Genomic DNA, 20,140 nt, shown 5'->3' with positions numbered 1-20,140 from the left:
TTTCCATCTTTGGTGCGGTAGCCAGAGACCTTTTCAGTGAGACACAGTGGGTATTTGCCATTGGTAAAATCATTTTTCCAACTTAATATGCAACCAAGCATTTTAAAATCTGGGAGGAACAAGGGGCACCTGGATGGCTCAGTTGGTGGAGCACACAACCCTTGATCTCAGGGTTGTAAGTTTGAACTCCATATTGGGTGTAGAGATTACTTAAAAAAATATATGGACGGAAGTGAAATCTGGGTGTTTCTCTCCCCTCTCATGTATGTAACATCACCAAAGCATTAAGTTTTTCCTTAGAAATGTTTGGGGAAAAAAAACCAATGGATAGGCAATATCAGTGGTTCTTGACCTTGTCTGTGCACCAGTCTTTTCCAAGCACACATTTTAAAGCTTCAAGTTAATCTCACAGAATCTGGATTTCTGAGTGTTTGGATAGGGACAATTAAGTTTTAAAAACCCACAGGTGATTCTATGTGCAGTGAAGGTGAAAATCATTGGTCTGTTTTTAAGCTTTTAAGGATCTGGGTGATACTAAAATGTAAAAGTCCCTGGGAGCACCTGGGTGGCTCAGTCGGTTGAGTTTCTGACTTCGGCTCAGGCCGTGATCTCAAGGTTTGTGAGTTCAAGCCCCCCATCAGGCTCTATGCTGACAGAGCCTGGAGCCTGCTTCAGATTCCATGTCTCCCTCCCTCTCTGCCCTTCCCTCACTTGCACCCTGTCTCTCTCTCTCAAAAATAAATAAGCATTAAAAAATAAATAAGAGCCACTGAAATCCACTTTTAATTTAAAAACTTTATTTCAACTCAAATATTTAAGACCTTTCTCAATTGATGTGCATTCTTGTTTAAGTTTCACTTTTAGTATAAATATAAGATGTGAAGGAAGTATTAATTTAACCAATAAAAAATAGCCAATACTGAATTCTTTTTTTTTTTTTTAACCTAGAAATAGAGCAGTATCATATTGTCCAGCCTAATGAAGGATAAGCAGAAGTTAACCTGGGGTTTTCAATTCTGGTTGATCATCTGGGGGAGTAGGGGGAAACAATTCCCACTAGAATGGCCAAAAGGAAAAGACAGAAAATACCAACTCTTGGCAAGACTGTGAGGCAGTAAGAACTCATAAATACTGCTGTTGTTGTGCAAATTGATGCAACCACTTTGGAAAACCATTTGGCTTATTAAGTCAAATATACGCTTATCCTGTGACCCAGTAGTTCCTTTTATAGGTGTATAGCAGACAGATATGCATACACATCTCCAAAAGACATATACAGGAATGTTCATGGCTATATTATTTGTAATAGCTACAAACTGGAAACAGCCCAGATGTTAATCAACACTAGATAAATGAGCTGTGGTGTAAACAAACCAACCTGTCCTGCAGGTGAGCAGACCATGCCCCATGGACCAAATATGGCCTGCTGCCTATCTCTGTCTTGTTCATGAGCTAAGTTTGGATTTTACATGTTTAAATGGTTGGGGGAAAAAGAAGAATATCTTGTCACTTGTGAAAATTATATAGAAGTACCTACATAATAGCTTCAGTTTTGCTTTTTGGCCTGTTAAACTTAAAATATTTCCTATCCCTTACAGAAAAAAAGTTTTAGCAAATTCTACAATAAAGTAATGGAAATGAATGAATTACAACTGCATACAACAACAAAGATAAACCACATGCATTAGGTGTCTATTGCTGGTGACAAATCACCGCAAAATTGAGTGGCTTATAATAACACCCTTTTATTACCTCAGTTTCTGTGGAAAAGAGATTTGGGCATAGCTTAGCTGGAATTTCTGCTTCACGGTTTTTTGTTTTGTTTTGTTTTAATTTTTTCAGAGAGAGGGAGAGAGAAAGAGCGCACCCACGCAAGCCAGGGAGGAGCACAGAGAGAGGGAGAGAGAAATCCCAAGCAATCTCCGCACTATCAGCACAGAGCCCGATGCAGGGCTTGAACCTACGAACTGTGAGATCATAACCTAGCCAAAACCAAGAGTTGGATACTTAACCAACTGAGCCACCGAGGTGTCCCATTTCATGGTCTTTTACAGGTTGCAATCAAGGTGTTGCCTGGGCCAAAGTCATCTGAAGGCTCAACTTGGGAAGCTTAAGCTTCCAAGTTCACATGGTCATTAGTGGAACTCACTTCCTCACAGGCTGTTGGATGGAAGGCTTCAGTTCTTTGCTGGCTGTTGGCCAGAGGCCGCCCTTAGTACTTTGCCACAAGAGCCTTTCCAACACGGCAGGCTGCTTCATTGAAACACACAAGCTAAGAAAGGGAAATAGAGTTTGCTAACAAGATTAAAGTCACAACCTTTTGTTACTTAATCATAGAAGTCCCATCCCCTCAATGTTGCCATGTTGTCATCTATTGGTTAGATGTAAGTTACTCAAGGGGAAGCCATAAATATCAGGAGATTGGATCATTGGGAGTCATCTTAGAGCCTTCCTACCACAACACACAGGTAAGATGCTGAACCAAAAAAGCCAGACGAAAAGAAGTACATTTGTGTGATTCCATTTTATGTAAAATTCAAAAACTGGACAAAATCTATGGCATTAGAAGTCAGGGTAGTGGTTCCCTAAGTGTGTGAGGGGGGGAGTATAAGAGCAGGGAATGGTTAGTAACTGGAAGGAAGGCCCATGAGGGCATCTGGAATGCTGGGGTATTGTGATTCTTCAGCTGTCCGCTGTTTATTTTTTTATTTTATTTTTTTTTAATTTTTTTTAACATGTACTTATTTTTGAGACAGGGAGAGACAGCATGAACGGGGGAGGGTCAGAGAGAGAGGGAGACACAGAATTTGAAACAGGCTCCAGGCTCTGACCTGTCAGCACAGAGCCTGATGCGGGGCTTGAACTCACGGACCGCGAGATCATGACCTGAGCCGAAGTCAGATGCTTAACCGACTGAGCCACCCAGGCGCCCCAGCTGTCCATTGTTTAGACATGTGTATAATGTTTGTGAAAGGTATTAAGCCATATGTATCTGATTTGTGAAGTGTGTATGTGTGTGAGAGATACTCCAGTGAAAATTGATAAGAAGTAATGTATGCTTAGATTCAGTTAAACGTGATAAATGACCCATTCATCAGCCACTCTGATTATCCATGCCTTCTCTTTCTTTGCCACAGTAAAGTGGGGGTTGATTCCATTCCATTTAATAAGTTATGTTTTGAAGACCTACTAAGCACTAGGTCCTTGTCTAGATGTTTGTAATATATGGCAGGCTGAATTTCTAGAAATGGCCCTTAAGATTCCATACCATTTTCCCCTGAACTCGTGTATGTGACAAGTCTTTCCTCCTGTGATTGTGTTATGTTAAAAGACACAGTTGACTTTAAAAGTAGAAGACTATCCAAGTGGGCCTAATATAGTCAATCAAGAAAGCATTTTCTCAGGGCGCCTGGGTGGCTCAGTCGGTTAAGCGGCCGACTTCGGCTCAGGTCATGATTTCGTGGTCCGTGAGTTCGAGCCCCCCGTCAGGGTCTGTGCTGACCGCTCAGAGCCTGGATCCTGTTCAGATTCTGTGTCTCCCTCTCTCTGACCCTCCCCCGTTCATGCTCTGTCTCTCTCTGTCTCAAAAATAAAGAAACGTTAAAAATAAAAATAAAAAAGAAAGCATTTTCTCTAACTGGTAGCAAAAGAGGAGGGCAGAAGAGACACTCAAAGAGATTCTAGGCATGAAGAAGACTCAACACATAGGTTACTCCTTTGAAGAGAGAGGCGTGTGAGTAGGGATATAAGTGGTCCCTGGCAGACAGCGGCAAGGAAAAAAGGGCCTCAGTCCTATAGGTATAAGGAACTGGATTCTGCTAACAACTTGAATGAGCCTGGAAATGGATTCTTCCCCAGAGACTTCAGATAAGCATTCAACCCACCTGACACTTTGACTCAGGTCTTGTAAAACCCGAACATAGAACACAAGTGAGTCCACACATCCCTCTTAGCTACAGAACTGTGAGCTAGTAAATCAATATTGTTTTAAGCTGCTAAATGTACTTCCTTTTTTTTTTTTTTTTTTTTTTGAGAGAACGAGAGAGTGATCAGGGGAGGGGCAGAGAGAGAGGGAGCATGAGAAATGAGAATCCGAAGCAGGCTCCACACTGTCAGCATGGAGCCCAATGTGGGGCTTGAACCCACAAACCCATGAAATCATGACCTGAGCCAAAACCAAGAGTCGGACACTTAACCAACTGAGCCACGCAGGTGCCCCTAAATATGCTTATTTTCTGTCTGTTAATCTGTTAGTTTGTTATGCAGCAATAGAAACTAATACAGGATGCATCCTGTACACAGCAGAGAGTTATATGGGACCTGTTTTTGTTGGCGGGGACAGTTTAAAAAAATGATTTTAATGCTGATCAAGGAAATCAGAATCTCTGGAGGTAGGATTCTCACCACCAGCATTTTTTTTTCTTTTTTCAAGTTTTTTAAGTATTTCAGGAGATTCTAATTGGAAGCTTCTATTGAGCACTCTTGTTAAAGGGACAGAGACAAAACCGCCTCAGGAAGAAGAGATATTTGGCATTCCCCTCTGTCACATGTTCTGTTAACCTGACACCGAGTCTTGTCATAGAGTCTTGCAACATGCCTTTTGAATGTGGGCTTCCTCTCCATCCCCTCTGCTACCCTGCTGGAGGAGTCAGACATGGGTTTCGTTTAAATAACATAAGCACTTCCCCTGGCTCCAAGAGGACAGGGATGGACTCTGGTTTGCTTACATGAATAAACTACCTGGTCATGATTGGGTCTACATTCTCCCCAGTGAAACTTCAAGTTAATGTTTTGTTTTTGTTTGTTGTGATGGTCCATGCTGGAAGAAGTAGGCATTTCTACACCTGGGATCAATTGAAAACTGACTTAGAGACAAATTAATCTGAGCCTTCTCATTTCAGAGTCAGGGCAGAGAAAGAGCATGCCCAGGTTGCACCATGGTAGAACAATGTCTAGAACCCAGATCCAGGCAAGGGTTTTTTTAGGGGGTTGGGGGTGCAGGATGGGAATATTTCTGTTGCTTTAGGCTTGGCTTGGTTGCCAAGTGAGGAGGCTGGGGTAGCTGTACTTCTCGCTGCAGTTTTGAGGACAGGTTGGGGTAGCTCTACCTCAGGCCGGAGGGGCAGTGGCTACTGGAGGGACCGTTACTCTCATAGTAACGGCAGAGGAACAAGAGGGCAAAGGAAGCATCAAGACTTTGAAGGCCTGGCTCAGAGCTGGGGCATGTTCACTTCTTTCCCTGTGTCATTTGTCAATGTAAGTCACATGACCAATCTCATCATTAAGGCATGAGGAAATATACTATGCCCATGAGGAAGCCGTGGCAGGGATGTGAATGTGGGGAAGGATGAAACGTTGGGTTAATTACTCAATCTCCACAGTGGCTGTGTATGAGTCTCCTGTGGTTGCCATAACAAAGTGACCCAGCTGGGTGGCTTAAGACAACAGAAATGTATCCCTTCACATCCGGGAAACTAGAAGTCTGAAATCAGAGTATTGGCAGGGCCATACTTCCTCTGAAGTCTCTACGGGAGAATCCTGTCTTCTTCCTAGTTTCTAGTGGTTGCTGGCAGTCTTTAGGTTCCATGGTGTGTTGCTACATCATTCGTATCTTTGCCTTTGTCATCACACGGTCTTGTTCCTCATGAGTATGTCTCTGACTTTTTAGGTCGCTCTTCCTTATAAGAGCACCACTCATTAGATTCAGGGCCGACCCTAACCCAGTATTACTGCTTCTTAATTGTCTTTGGATAGATATTATTCCCAGATAAGGTCACATTCACAAATATGTGGGGTTAGGAATTCTACACATTTATTTTGGGGATACAATTCAACTCAGCCCACAACGAACAGACCAGAATCTTGTACCGTCTTTTATAAACTAGAGCAGTTGTTCTCAAAGTCTGGGTCCTGGATCCACACAATGAACATCATCTGGGAGGTGGTTAAAAGTTCAAATTCTTGGGCCCCAACCCAGACCTACAGAATCAGAAACTAGTGGGGTGGGACCCAGCAATGTGTGATGTTACAAGTTCTCCAGGTGACATTAATTCATGCTAGAGTTGGAGAACCACCTACCATAGAAGAGAGTAGAAGCTAGGCTTTGCAAAAAGGTAAATGTGGCCATAATTGTTAAGGAGTGAGAGGTAGGACCCAATCCCAGTTGGGTGTCCGTCCATGTGTTCTGAATATGTAGTGTTGTTGGAATAAGTGATGGTGAAGGTAATTACACAAAAGAAAGCAGATGTTGGAAGTAGAGTGGGTTTAACTAATCACTTGAGTAATAAGAATATAATTCTAAGGACTCCAGGTCCCCCTTGCCTAATGGATCAGTGGCTTTGACAAAGCACTGTTCCTATACGCAAAAGTCATCACTGAATTGTCATTTCCTGTGGGTGTGAGAAAGCTGGGAGGCGTTATCAGAGCTGGTTCCTGAGTCTGCAGCATGAGCTACGCTGGGGAGAATCCATGAAAAGAACGTAGCCACGGTGTTCTGCACAGTGTTCGGTGCACTTGTGAAAATGATTATTACCAAAGACCAACTGCTGACTCCACACTTCTGTCTTCAGCCAGTTCTGGAAAAGAATGTATGTGCAGGGCTGAGAAGGAAAACATGCCACAGTTTGGTACAGCATTTCAGGCATGAGACATAGGAAGTTAGTTTACCAGTGAGGTCCCATCTAATGCACAACTAAATTTAACAAAGGGAGTCAGCGTTGAGATGGGGTTAGATTATCAAATAAAAACAGTGTAAAAATCAGGAATGGGCAACTTTGTGCTTGCAAATACCTTACGTTGTCCCTTGAAACACAGGGCATGGAATTTTATGTATACAGTCCTATGGAGTAATTCCCTAGCACGCCAAACTTAGAGCATAAAGAAAAGACTACAAGGAAAATCTTTATGCAGATGTCTGTATATTCAAAACATCCTGCCTTTAAAATAAAGTCCTCATTCTGAATGTGGGGGGCGGATAGACTGTTCCAAACTTTTTCTTTTGGACTCTAATACCTTAATATGCTGCTTGGCTTTTCAAGGATTAAATGAGGAAATTAAAATTCCCATCTTAGAGGTAGGTCTCTAAAGAAATGGGAGTTTGTTCAATAAATTTAACCTACCTACATGAATCAAACATTATGGAGTGCTTACGATTTGCCAGAAATTCTGAGTACTTTAAAAACATGCAGACATTCTGGCTCTGGAGGCCATGTGCTTGACTACCGTACTATGTTGCCTTTCTGTTTTTGTACATGTTGTGTCTCTTCTATATGCAGCTTTGGAGAGTGGCTAAATTTGGGTTAATGTGTTAGATAGATAACTGATCCTCAAAAAGCCCCTGACACAGATAAATTGTTCTCCATTTTATAGATGAGCAAATCAAGGGCAGAGACGTGACTTTGCTTAATTCACCCAGCTGGTATGTGGTGAGAGGCAGACCTCAAAAGTCAAAACATGGAGTTGGATACACTGATATGGGGTGTGGGCTCAAAGGAGTGCCCCCACCCCAACCCTGACGCCTCTTTCCTTGAAGGGTAGCAAGTAACATGGATAAAACTTCTACAGCCTTTTCTTTTTAGGAAGCGAGCTCTATGCTTTCTTATTTTCCCAGGGGCAGAAAAAATAGCGTATTGTGTTGTCTCAAAAGAAAAGAATCAAGTTGAGCCTTCGTGGTTAGAGATGAGAAAAGTCCATCAGTTGTCAGAAAGTCAGAGTTAGGGGAATTTGTGCAGCCAGGGCCCGATAAAAGGCACTGCAGCTACCGATGACAGATTACTGTCCTCATAAACCTGAAGGCATGATCTAGGGCTCAATCCTAATGTCTGCCAAACTCAAAGAAGTTAAAGAAAAATGAGACATGGGAGATGATTTAGATTGCACCTGGGAGAGAAAGGATGTAGTGCACCCAAGATGTGCCTTGTGAGATAAGGCGAGCATTAGCATAGAGCATCCCCATTATTTGCCTTCTCCTTGCTTTTTCCAGCCTGTGGTAACTGTTACAGAAAATATGTGGCTTGTGAAAGTTATCTCCGTGAGGTCTGATTTTGTTCAGGAAAACTAAAAGCTGGAAACGTAAATGTTATGAGTGCAAGGGATATTATCAGCTAATTTTTTCCCCATGGTTTTGAATGTTAATGGTGTAATATGTCAGGTGTCTTAACTGATGCAGTGTATATTTGCTAAGGTGATCTTTGCCTTCCTCATACAACTCTTCGTGGGTTGTATGGACTCTTGGATTGATGTGCGTGGGAGGTGGGGGTGGGTCCTTCGTTCCGATCCCCTGGGCTGGTCTCAGGAAAAAAACTAACCCAACCATGAAGCTTCTCTGAGGCCTGGCTCCTTATGGTGTTGCCTTATATGTGCTGTATGTATTGTTGACTTTGCCCATGGAGGCACAGCGATAGAGTAGAAGTACCCTGGAAACTATAGATGTGAGTTTGAAGTCTGCCTCTCACCACATACCAGCTGGGTGAATTGAAACAAAGTCCTGTCTCTGCCCTTGATTTGCTCATCTATAAAATGGACCACAATTTATCTGTGTCAGGGGCTTTTTGAGGATCAGCTATCTATCTAACAAATTAACCCCCGAAATTTAGTTGCTTAAAATAATTTTTCCTCTCACAGAATTTCTGTGGTTCTAGGAATCTGAGAAACTTATCTGGGTGATTTCCAGCACAGTGTCTCTCATGAGGTTGCAGTCAAGATGGTGGCCAGGGCTGCCATCTTCCAAAGGCTTGACTGGGGGTAGAGGACTTGTTTCCATAGTGTCTCTTTCACACAATTGGCAAGTTAGTGCTAGCTCTTGGCAGGAGGCCTCAGTGCCTGCAACGTAGACATCTTCACAAGACTGCTGACTTTTTCCTCACAAAATGACAACTGGCTTCCCCACAGAGAGAGTTATCCAAGAAAGGCAGGAGAGGCCACATGCCTTTTGTGACCTGTCTTGGGAGTCACAGATCCTCACTCTTGCCTATTCTACGTGCTAGAAGCAAGCCACTTGGTCCAACCTTCCCTCAAGGGGAGGAGAATCAGGCTCTATTTTTTTGAAGGGAGTGTCTAAGAATTTGTGGTCATATTTTAAGTTACCACAAGAGATAACATAAGTAAAATTCTTGGAAAAAATAAGTGTTGGATAAATGAACGCACTTAGTATTTGAAGGCTTTAAAAGTACCTGGTTCCATGCCATCTCTCTAGTACCTAGCATAGTACTTGGTGTGCAGCGGCCGTCTTAAATAAGGAGCTAATGTTAATTAAATAACGAGCTAAATTTGTTTGCTTTGTGTCTGGTGTTGTGCTAAGCATTTCTGTCGGAAAAGTTCATTCCATTTTCACAATGTCCCTAGAAAATGGACACTATTATTATCTCAGTTTTATTGGTGGGAAAACTTAAGTGTGCACAGACAAGTTGAGCAATTTGTTGGATGTTAACATATGGAGGAGTGTGATAGAGCCCAGAACTAGTCTCTGTCAGCTCCAGGATGCAGCTTTTAACTACCAAAGTACGGGTCTTGTCATAAAGCAAGGCCTCTAAAATTATTTGTGTGAAACATTCCTGCCTCTGAAACTTGTTATCCAGGAATATTTTGAGAGCGGGAGAAAATGCTACTTGAATTATGAGGTCTGTATGTTGAGGCACTTCTCTCAGATCTAAAATGTTCTAAAAATTCCCAGCCAAAATTTCACAACAGGAAGCACCAGAATTCCTTCCCCACACTCTTCCTTTCTCTGTTATTTGGTAAAGCATGCCCACACCTCTGCTTTCTTCTGGTCTGCATTTTAGGTTTCCCCTGGAAACTTGGTTGTTTGGAGGTCCAAAGGCTGAATACAAGTTTGAAGACCAAAGTAGATGATCGTAAAGCTCATTTCCTGCCCTAAAGGTGTTTTTTTTTTTAATTTTTTTATTTGTATGTTTATTTTTGAGAGAGAGAGCGCATGAGCAGGGGAGGGGCAGAGAGAGGGAGACATAGAATCTGAAGCAGGCTCCAGGCTCAGAGGTGTCAGCACAGAGCCTGACATGGAGTTTGAACCCACCAACTGTGAGATCATGACCTGAGCCGAAGTCAGACATTCAATCGACTGAGCCAGCCAGGCGCCCCTCCTGTCCTAAAGTTTTATGATTATAAGATTCCTCCTTCTTCTTGGATCCCCATCCTCATAGAAATGAGTGACCAGGTCTCAATTTGTCCGCAACAATGACACTGTTGGCTCTCCTTTTTCTGTCCCTTAGCCACTGTCCTCATTCTACACCTGGTAAGACTGAGATGGAAACATTGCAGCACCGTCTTTATAGGGCCAACATCTCCAGGCATTTTTATGATCACATAACTCTCCAAGAATATCCTCTCTGCTTATACCACACTACTGTTAAAATAAAGCCCTTCAGGGGCGCCTGGCTGGCTCAGTCAGTTGAGTATCTGACTTCGGCTCAGGTCATGATCTCATGGTTCGTGAGTTCAAGCCCCATGTCTGGCTCTGTGCTGACAGCTCAGAGTCTGGAGCCTGCTTCGGATCTGTGTCTTCCTCTCTCTCTTCCCCTCCCCTGTTCATGCTCGGTCTCTCTCTCTCTCTCTCTCACAAATCAATAAACGTTAAAAAAATTAAAAAAAAAAAAATAAACCTCTTCAGTTGGCTGTGTAGCAGTCCTCACATGGGATACCATGAATACTAGTAGATATTGAGAGAGAGTTTTTGGAGAATGTGGTGTTAAAAGAAGTTAGGCAGTTTTCTTCACTAATAGAAATTCCTGCAGACTTTGATGTGTTGAGGTGCAGTATGAATCTCCCTGGGGGAGAGAGAATGTAACCCGAGAAGTTTACTGTCTTGGGTTTGTGGTGGACAAAAACAGCCTTCACATCATGAAACTTTCTTGAATTATCCATTTGATAGCTGTTTCTTACCACTGGGCCTCTTCCCTGACACTTATTGTTTGGTGATGAGCCCCACTCATGATACTGCACCCGACCACATAGAAGTCCTGAAGGCCATCCCTCAATAGAATGTTGCTGTAGATCTCAACCCTCAGCCTCCCCAGAATCACCACTTTAGAGTGTCAAGCTATGTGGATACATGTATACATATACATAACTTTCTTTGCTGAAGGCTCAGGTAATTTTTTAAGTTTATTTATTTATTTTGAGAGAGAGAGAGAATGAGAGAGAATCCCAAGCAGGTTCTACACTCAGTGTAGAGCCCTACCCGGGGCTCAGTCTCACAAACTGTGAGATCATGACCTGAGCCAAAATCAAGAATGCACGCTTAACCAACTGAGCCACCCAGGTGCCCCAGGACTGGGCCATTTTAAAGGGAACTGACCCACAGATGTTTTTAGGGGATAGAAACTACTCTTCATGATACTGTAATAGTAGGTAAATGTTACTATACACTTGTTCAAACCCATAGAATATAAAACACCAAGAATAAACCCGAATGTAAAGTATGGAGTTTGGGTGAGAATGTATCAAGGTAGGTTAATCAATCATAACAAATATACACTCTGGTGGAGGATGTTGGTAATAGAGGAGGCTATGCATGTGTGGGGGCAGGGGATATGTGAGGATTCTCTGTACCCTCTGACCAATTTTGCTGTGAACCTAAAACTGCTCTAAAAAAAAAAAAATAGTCTGTTTAAAAAGAAAAAAAATTAGAGCCAAGTACTAAATATAACTTCCCCAGGGTCCAAATGTGTATGTGTGGTGACTGAGAAGTCAACCCTTTCTCAGATGTGTCCTCTTTAAATACCTCCACAGTTTCTAATCTAACTTCCCTATCCCTAGCTTTGCCCTTATATCCTAGGGAGCCTTATCTTCTGGATTTCCCCATTGTAACTCTATTCATGTTCTGGAAAACTCTAACCTTTACCCATTAGGTCCTTCCAGGACCCATTGTGATTTTCCTCGCTAAGACATCTCCCCAAGTCGAAGCCATTGAGTTCAGTGTAGATTCCTAGAGGTTTTATTTGGACAGTCAGTGTTTTCTTCTGATAACTCAAAGAGCTGCAGAGTGGTTCAGGAGGAGGAGGTCATGGTGCTTCAAGTCTCACAGCATCATTCAGGGCATATATCCTCCACAGCAGGTCTGTTAGGGGATTTATTAGATTCTTTAGATTTATTAGAAAAGCACATAGCTCTCCATAAAGTTATTTTAATTCTCAGGGAGAACACCGTCCCTCTAAACCCTAATGAAAAACAGTGTTTTTTAACTGCTTTGTAATGTGCCACATAATTTTTTCTTTCTTTGAAGGCAGTAAATTTCATTATCATGCAGAGTAATGTTACATTCCTTTGATGCTTCTAGCTTTTATCACTTTGGACCTGATGGCTAAAGAAAGGAGCCATATACCTCCAGAAGACTGCTCTCTTGGCCATAAGAGAGAACATTGGAAGGACCATTCAAGCAAGTAAGAATTAAGTAGTCACTCCTGTGCTGGGCCTGGAAATGGAAACATGAGTGATATAAATTTTCTGCTCTGAGAGTTGGCTTTAAAAAGGCCCTTGTTCATTGGTTGTTCATATGTCAGATACATTTTGGGCACCTACTATGTGCCAGGAACTGTTTTGGGGAGGAGGACTGTTTTTGACTGGGTTCCCTGGCAATAGACTGAGAATTGTGAATTTTGTGCAGATGGTTTACTGGGGAATATTTTGGGGAGAGACACCTGACCGAAAGTGAGGATAGCAGGACGGGGCTAGGAGAAAAGCAGGTGCTCCATGGGGTTGCGGCTGAGGCCCAGCCCAGTCTTACCGGGAGTGTTGGCGCTAACCCTTTAGAGTTGTCTCAAAGTAGAAAGGAGGCCAGGCATTTGTATGCAATGTCACCCGGTCATTGGTAGCCCAGTGTCCCTGAGAGGGGGCTGTGGCTGCAGGGAAGGCAGGTTTTTGCAGCCTGGGGCAATGCCCATCGAAGGACTCGGCTTTGAGCCATCAGTTATCAGTATTCCCTGGAGCTAGGAGATGGGAAGAAATCTGTGCAAGAATACAACATACTGGGATATACCAGGAACAAAGATCTGTTCATGCTCTCAGGGAGCTGATAGTTTGGTTGATGAGCCTTAGCAGCAAACAGATAAGTAAAAGTGCAAATAAGTAAGTAAGAAAGGTGGTAAGTGCTGTGAAGATGCAGGGCAAGAGCACCTAGTCCAGTCCTAGGCATCCTGAGAAGGATCCCCAGAGGAGGTGACCACAATGAAGAGACAGGGCATGTGAAGGCAGTGGGCATGGGAGCCGTAACAGAGAAGGCGCCCTCCTGAGAACTTGGCACAGGGGGCCTTACATAGCTAGGAATGGCCAGAGGGGAAAGTGCGGTATGAATGGTGCAAGGTCCGGCAAAGGAGCTGAGCAAGGGCTTGAACCTAGACCTGAAAGAGCAGGGACACCTGGTCCAGCAGCAGGGGGCGGGGGGGGGGGGGGGGGGGCGGGGTTTATCCTGATGACCCTGACAATCCCAGGTCCCAGCAGGGAGTTACTGGTAGCATTTGCACTTCAGGAAGATAATTCTGGCTGCAGTTAGGGGACAGGGATCCAGACAAAAGAGCAACACAGGGGGGCCCCTAGGAGTGACCGTGTGGGCTGCTAGTTCATTAGTTTCAGTGAGAAATGATAGTGACTTAAAATGGAGGCATGTCAGGTGGGATGGAGAGAAATGGCTGGATTTGAGAGATATTAAGGAAGCAAAATCCATAAGACTTGACTGATTGGATACGGGTCTTTAGGGAAAAAGAGGAGTCAACCTCAGATTTGTCTTTGAGCCACAGCAGGCTGGCAGTGTGAAGAATGAATCTGAGAGACTGTCAGGCTGAAACAAGGGAACCAATTAGAGCCATGATCAACAATGTAGTTTTGTACAGGGACCCATTCAGGGACCAAAAAAAAAAAAAAAAAAAGTTTGTGACCATATCCACTTCAATCAAATGAAAATACCTTTATAGAATTCTATTAAAATAATATGTCTAATCTTCTAACTTAAATTATCTTTGTTAGAAGAATGTCAGTAAGAAAACGGGCCATACTTCTAGGCACTTAAATATTAATATCTGAGCCAAGTTGAGACATAGCACCATGGAGGCAGCTTGTCAAGTTTTGGTTCCTATTCATGTGGTGTTTGGACCTCACAAAGAACATTCTAGAGTATGTTCCTTTTTTATCCTAGATGCAACCTTGTAGGTAGCAATTATCATACATTTTTAAAACACAGAAGCAGAAATGAAGAAAGAAGGGAAATGGCTTCACTTGGCACGTGGCAAAGTTGAGTCTAGAATGTTCATTCCACTTAGTGCAGCATTTCCTGAGGCAGCAGCCCCTATGTGCCAGGCATCACACAGATGAAATCAATGTGCCGGCTCCCTGCTTCTTTTAGCAACCTGGGCCTCTCTCTCCTGGCTATAGGATTATCTGTCTGCTTAGGAGCAGAGAGGCTGAGATAGGCAGAGAATGCCTTGTGACCAGGAAGCCCCAGCAATGTCAATTTCTCTTGAAGGGCTGGCCACCCAGGTAGCATTCTTGCTACCTTACTGCATTCAGGCTACTTCTGGGGGCTCCTGCCCTGGGCCATCCTGTCAGACCGGCTTTGGCTTTCAGTTACTTGGAGCAGAGAGACTGGGCAAGACACAGGTGGTTTCTCCAGATGTGGATTCCTGTGCTTTGTAGGGTCTGAAAATCTTCCAACCAAGTTGAACTTGGTTTCTGGGTTGTATGTTGTAGCCAGATGAACTAGATGTAGCCAAAAGAACCTCTATTCCCAAATCAGTGATACTGTAACCTCCAGGGTTAGAGGGCTGTGCCCTTAGCTAGAGCAGGGGTGAGGAGAGGAGGCAAGGAGAGGGAAGATAGGGGAGGGGAGGAGACGTCTCTTGTTCTGAAACTGCCCCTTCAGGCTGCAGTCCCTGGCCACACAGCCTCCTTTTTGTCAGGCAATTGCCGTTATCAATGAGAAGGGAGCTCATTTCTTAATCTAGCAATTTAGAAATTAAAGATGCAATTAAATATGATTACGAATAAGCTTGAAATAGATTTTCTGAATATAAACATTCAGATGTACAGATGCACGCATTTATTCACTAGTCTCTCTACAAGCACTTTGTTGTCTTTTTCTCCCAGCTTTATTGGGCTTTAATTGATGTATAACATTATGTAAGTTTAACGTACAATGTATTGATTTGGTACACTTATAAACTGCAAAATGATTACCACGATACCATTAGCCAACACCTCCATCACATCACATAATTATCATTTTTGTGTGTGTGGTAAGAACATTTAATATCTGCTCTCATAGTAACTTTCAAGTATATAATATAGGATTATTAGCTATAGTCATCATGCTGTACATTAGATCTCCAGAACTTATTTGTCTTATAACTGGAAGTTTGTACCCTTTGAAAAACATTTCCTCAATTTCCCCCTAGCCCCCAGCCCCTGATAATTACCACTCCACTCTCTGTTTCTATGAGCTTAGCTTTTTTAGATTCCCTATGTAGGTGATACCATTCAGTGCTTATCTTTCTCTGGTTTATTTCACTTAGCATAGTGCTCTCAAAGTTCATCCCTATTGTCACAAATAGCGGAATTTCCTTCTTTCTCATGGCTGAATAATATTCCATTGTGTGTGTGTGTGTGTGTGTGTGTGTGTGCGCGCGCGCACGCGCGTGCATGCATATACACATATATATCTCCATATACACGATGGACACTTTGTTGTTTCCCTGTCGTGGCTACTGTGAATAATGCCACAATGGCCATGGGAAAAGCAGTGTGTAGTTTTGATTTCCATGGGTGGTTCCATGGGTTTTGGTGTTTGTCATCTTTCTTAAAGTTTTCCTCTGAAGCCCACCTCTATCCTGAATTGCCGTATCTACTTCCAGTGACCCATAGCAATGGTCTTTGAAATGACCACCAAATTGAGCAGGGAACTGCTCTTAAGTAAATAAATACTGACTATACACAGTCACAGAAGGCCTCTCATCTTAATTGCAAAAGTAATAGTAATATTATAAATAGCTACCATTTATTTATTTAACATATATTATTAACCAAACTCTGCTAAGTGGTTTACACACGCTAAATCAGTGCGTTGGGATTCAATTATATTACAGTATTAGGATTTTGTGACTTTTATGGCAATAAGTTAGTCATTGCCACACCTCTTCTTTCACTAACTTCATCTAGTTCTTTGAATGTTATCCTCTGTGAAAGACTCAAAATGCCAACTTTGCACCATTATCTATGCCCTCTGTGAAGTGGGGAAGATGCCTCTTCTTACATTTTTATACTTTTCATATGGGTGCATCAAAATACATTGCCTTCTGGTTTGTTTCTTTCCATGCTGCTCCTGCTCCTGAGGACCATTTCTGACTCCCTAGAATCTTCCTCAAGGACGTATCTTAGGTCAAGCAATTTTCCAGTGGTTCTCAATGACACAATGACACAATGACACAATCCTATAGTTACAGGCACATTTTGGCCAAATCCCCAACTAAAAGGCTGTCTCATAAGGATGTAGAAGAGGTAAGACAGGCTGCAGATGACCTATGATTCACAGGATGGCCCAATGACACCTCTCTCACTCTGCCCTTGAAGCATATGCAACACTATAATTGGAATAATTTTGAGTGCAAATTTGTTTAATTTAAAATCAGGTTGCTATGAATTTTATTACATAAACACACAATGCCAAAAAATGTCTTACTTGTATGTTTAGAGTCCTATGGAGACCTCCAGAAAAAAAAAAAAAAAAACTACTGGAAATAATAAGTGAGTTCATCAAGGTCACAGGATACAAGATCGATTTATAAAAATCAATTGCAATTTTATATACTGACAATGAGCAATCTGAAAATGAGATTTAGAAAACAGTTTCACTCAGTCACACCAAGAAGAATAAAATACTTAGGAATAAATTTAACAAAAGGAGTGTAAGACTTGTATGCTGAAAACTATAAAACGTTGGTGACAAAAATTAAAGAAGGTGTAAACGAATGGAGAAACATTCCATGTTTGGGAATTGGAAGATGTTAATTCTCCTTCACTGCTATCACAATCCTTAGGGATTTTGCTACCCCCTATGCTGCCCTTCTCCTGGGCCATCCTGTGAGCCAGAAGCTGGGCCAGAGCTAGTTTCTCCAGATACAGATCTTGGCGCTTTGTAGAGGTTGAGAAGTTTCCATTGAAACTGGTTTCCCAATCATCCATTGTAGCCAAACGAGCTAACTGTAGGTAAACGAGACCCCTACACATTCTGAGTGAGCAGATACTGTCACCATCAATGGTCCCAAGGGCTCAAAAAACATCATTAACCAAATGAAAGGACAAGCTACATACTGGCTTGCAAAAAATTTGGCAAATCATATATTTCATAAAGGACTTATGTCTGGAATATATAAAAACACTCTTTTACCTTAATAATAAGATGGACAATGCATTTAATACATAGGCACAATATTTGAATCGACTTTTCACTAGAAAAGATGTATGAAGTGTTCACAAATACCTGAAAGGATGTTCAACATCATTAGACGTTAAGGAAATGCAAATGAAAACCACAATGACTTCAGTGCACTGGAATGGCTATAATAAAAAAGAGACAAAAATAAGTGTTGGAGAGGGTGTGGAGAAACTGGAACTTTCACACATTGCTGATGGGAGGTAAAATGGTACAACCACGTTGGAAGACAAGTTCTCAGTCTCTTAAAAAGCTACCATATGAGGGATGCCTGTGTGGCTCAGTTGGTTGAGCATCTAACTCTTGATTTTGGCTCAGGTCATGATCCCAGGGGCTTGGGATTGAGCCCTATGTCTGAGGGTGGAGCCTGCTTAAGATATTCTCTCCCTCTCTCTCTCTCTCTCTCTCTCTCCCTCCCCCCCCTCTCTCCCGCCCCCTCTCCCTGCCCCCCCCCGCCCCTCTCCCCTGCTCATGTGCATGCACTTTCTCTCTCTAAAATAAATTTTTTTTAATTTTTAAAAAGCTACTATATGACTCAGCAATTTTACACTTATGTAATCTACTCAAGAAAAATGAAAATATAATACACAAAACTTATAAGTGAATGTTCACAGTGTTATTATAACACAGAAACCTCAGACTAGATCCATATGTCCATCAACATGAAAATGCTTAAACAAAATGTGGTATAATCACACATTGGAATACTCTTCAGTAATAAAAAGAACGGACCTCCTTATATACACTACAACATGGAGGAGACCGCTATGCTGAGAGAATCCAGAAACTAGATTACATATTGTGTAATTCTCTCTATATGAAGCCCAGGAGGCAATTTATAGAGACTAAAACAGATCAGCAGTTGCTAGCCTGGTCTGGGAATTGACTGTAAATAGGTACAGGAGTGGGGAGAAGGGAGTCTGTGGGGCCCAAGGGCGATGACAATGCTGTAAAACCGGTTTGTGGTGACATTTGCACATCTGTATACTTTTACTAAAAACCATTGACCTGTGCTCTTATAATGAGTGAATTCCAAGGATATTATACCTCAGTATAGCTGTTAAATAAAAATTTCCAGCACAGAATGAAGAGTGGGAGGTACAGATGAAACAAGTTTAGCAATATATTGATATTTCTTGCGACTAGATAATAGGTAATGAAGGTTCATTATATATTTTTCCTTTTTGCTCTTTGCGTCTATTGAAAATATGCATAACAAAAAATTAAAAAGAAATGATAAACAAGGGAAATGTCACACTTTATTTCTTTAAGTGAAATGAAGTCGGACTCAGTCTTTATATCACAAGGCTGAAGGATAATTAAATCTCCATCATCGCAGAGGCCCCTTGCTAGGATCACTCAACATTCTGGGGAGGCTCACGTGGTGCGCAAAATCTTCAGGTCATCAGGGTCATGGTGACATGACTGCTATCTTGTATGAATGGTTCCTAGAAAGAAGTCAGCAAAGCTGCATTTATGCCAAGGATGGAGTTGGAATCTCTGTAGTCTGTCGTACCCATGCTTAGGGCCAGCCTGCTTAGATCCCTTCTGGTTCAGGATCCTGAGCTGTCATCCCCCTCTGAGTCTTGATCCGTTTGTGCCCCAGGAGAGGTATGACTTTTTGACAGTGGAGTAAACCATAGACCTGCATCCTCTTTACAGCTGTGACAGTAACTTCTCCAGGCTCATTCCAGCTCTCTAATCTGAACGCCCTCTCAATTTTGGCTTTCACAATGGCCAGGAAAAAAGTTCATCTTGGGGCCCCTGGGTGGCTCAGTCAGTTGAGCGTCCAACTCTTGATTTCGGCTCAGGTCATGATCCCAGGGTCATGGGATCAAGCCCTGCATCATGCTCTGTGCTGAGCGTGGAGCCTGCTCGAGATTCTCTCTCTTTGCCCCTGCCCTGCTCAGGTGCTGCTACTTTAGGTTGTGCTCATGCATCTGAAGTATGGATTGAAAGAATATTCTTTGACTTTAGTACGTGTGTGCGTGCATGCACCTGTGGATATGTGTGTAAAATACAAAGAATATAATACACAAGTACCTTATCTTTTCAAATTCAGCTTCAATGTGTAAGAATCAGTACATTCACTCATTTAATCATTCTTAAAACAAATATTTACTGAGCCCCTTCAAGCAATGGCAAGCTGTGTTTGCAGCACTGGAAGTACAGCACTGAACAAAGGCAACAAATGTTCTGCCTTTATGCAGCTTAGACTCTAGGGCTTATGTTTTCAGACTGCAAGGTGCCTAAGAATCACATGGCGATAGTGTTAAAATGTAGTTACTGATTCCATAAGGTCTGGATGTTGCTCGATATCTGCATTTTTAAATTTTTTTTGTAATGTTTATTTATTTTTGAGAGAGAGACAAAGCGTGAATGGGGAGGGACAGAGAGAGAGGGAGACACAGAGTCTGAAGAAGGCGCCATCCAGGCTTTGAGCTGTCAGCACAGAGCCCAACACAGGGCTCGAACTCACGAACATGAGATCATGACCTGAGCTGAAGGCAGAGGAGCCACCCAGGCACCCCAAGACCTGCATTTTTAACAAACTCCCATGCAATGGCAATGCTGCTGGTGTACAAAACACACTTTGATTTGCAAGGTTCTGGGGTGGAATGCAGGAAAATTTTGGAGAACACAGAAGTTATCATTCATGAGTTTCCATACTGAAATATTTGCAACAGCCTCCTTGTCTGTGCTGAGAGA

General features: G+C 42.4%; 1 long non-coding RNA gene across 5 annotated transcripts in view; it reads left to right on the top strand.

The window, feature by feature from the left end:
• The window catches only part of LOC123585549, a 253,585-nt gene that overhangs the window by 1,483 nt on the left and 231,962 nt on the right, over nucleotides 1-20,140 (top strand). For 4 of the 5 annotated variants that reach the window (XR_006706277.1, XR_006706278.1, XR_006706274.1 and 1 more), the window contains exon 2: nucleotides 12,293-12,395. This is a non-coding gene — a long non-coding RNA (uncharacterized LOC123585549). Of the gene's footprint in view, nucleotides 1-9,759; nucleotides 9,877-12,292; nucleotides 12,396-20,140 lie in introns of those variants that run through there. The other variant, XR_006706275.1, reaches the window with a different exon arrangement.

Source organism: Leopardus geoffroyi, chromosome C3 (assembly GCF_018350155.1).
Source record: "Leopardus geoffroyi isolate Oge1 chromosome C3, O.geoffroyi_Oge1_pat1.0, whole genome shotgun sequence".
In the NCBI taxonomy this organism is placed as follows: Eukaryota; Metazoa; Chordata; class Mammalia; order Carnivora; family Felidae; genus Leopardus; species Leopardus geoffroyi.
The sequence above is the reverse complement of the archived record's forward strand: the minus strand, read 5'-3'. Positions and strand labels throughout refer to the sequence as shown.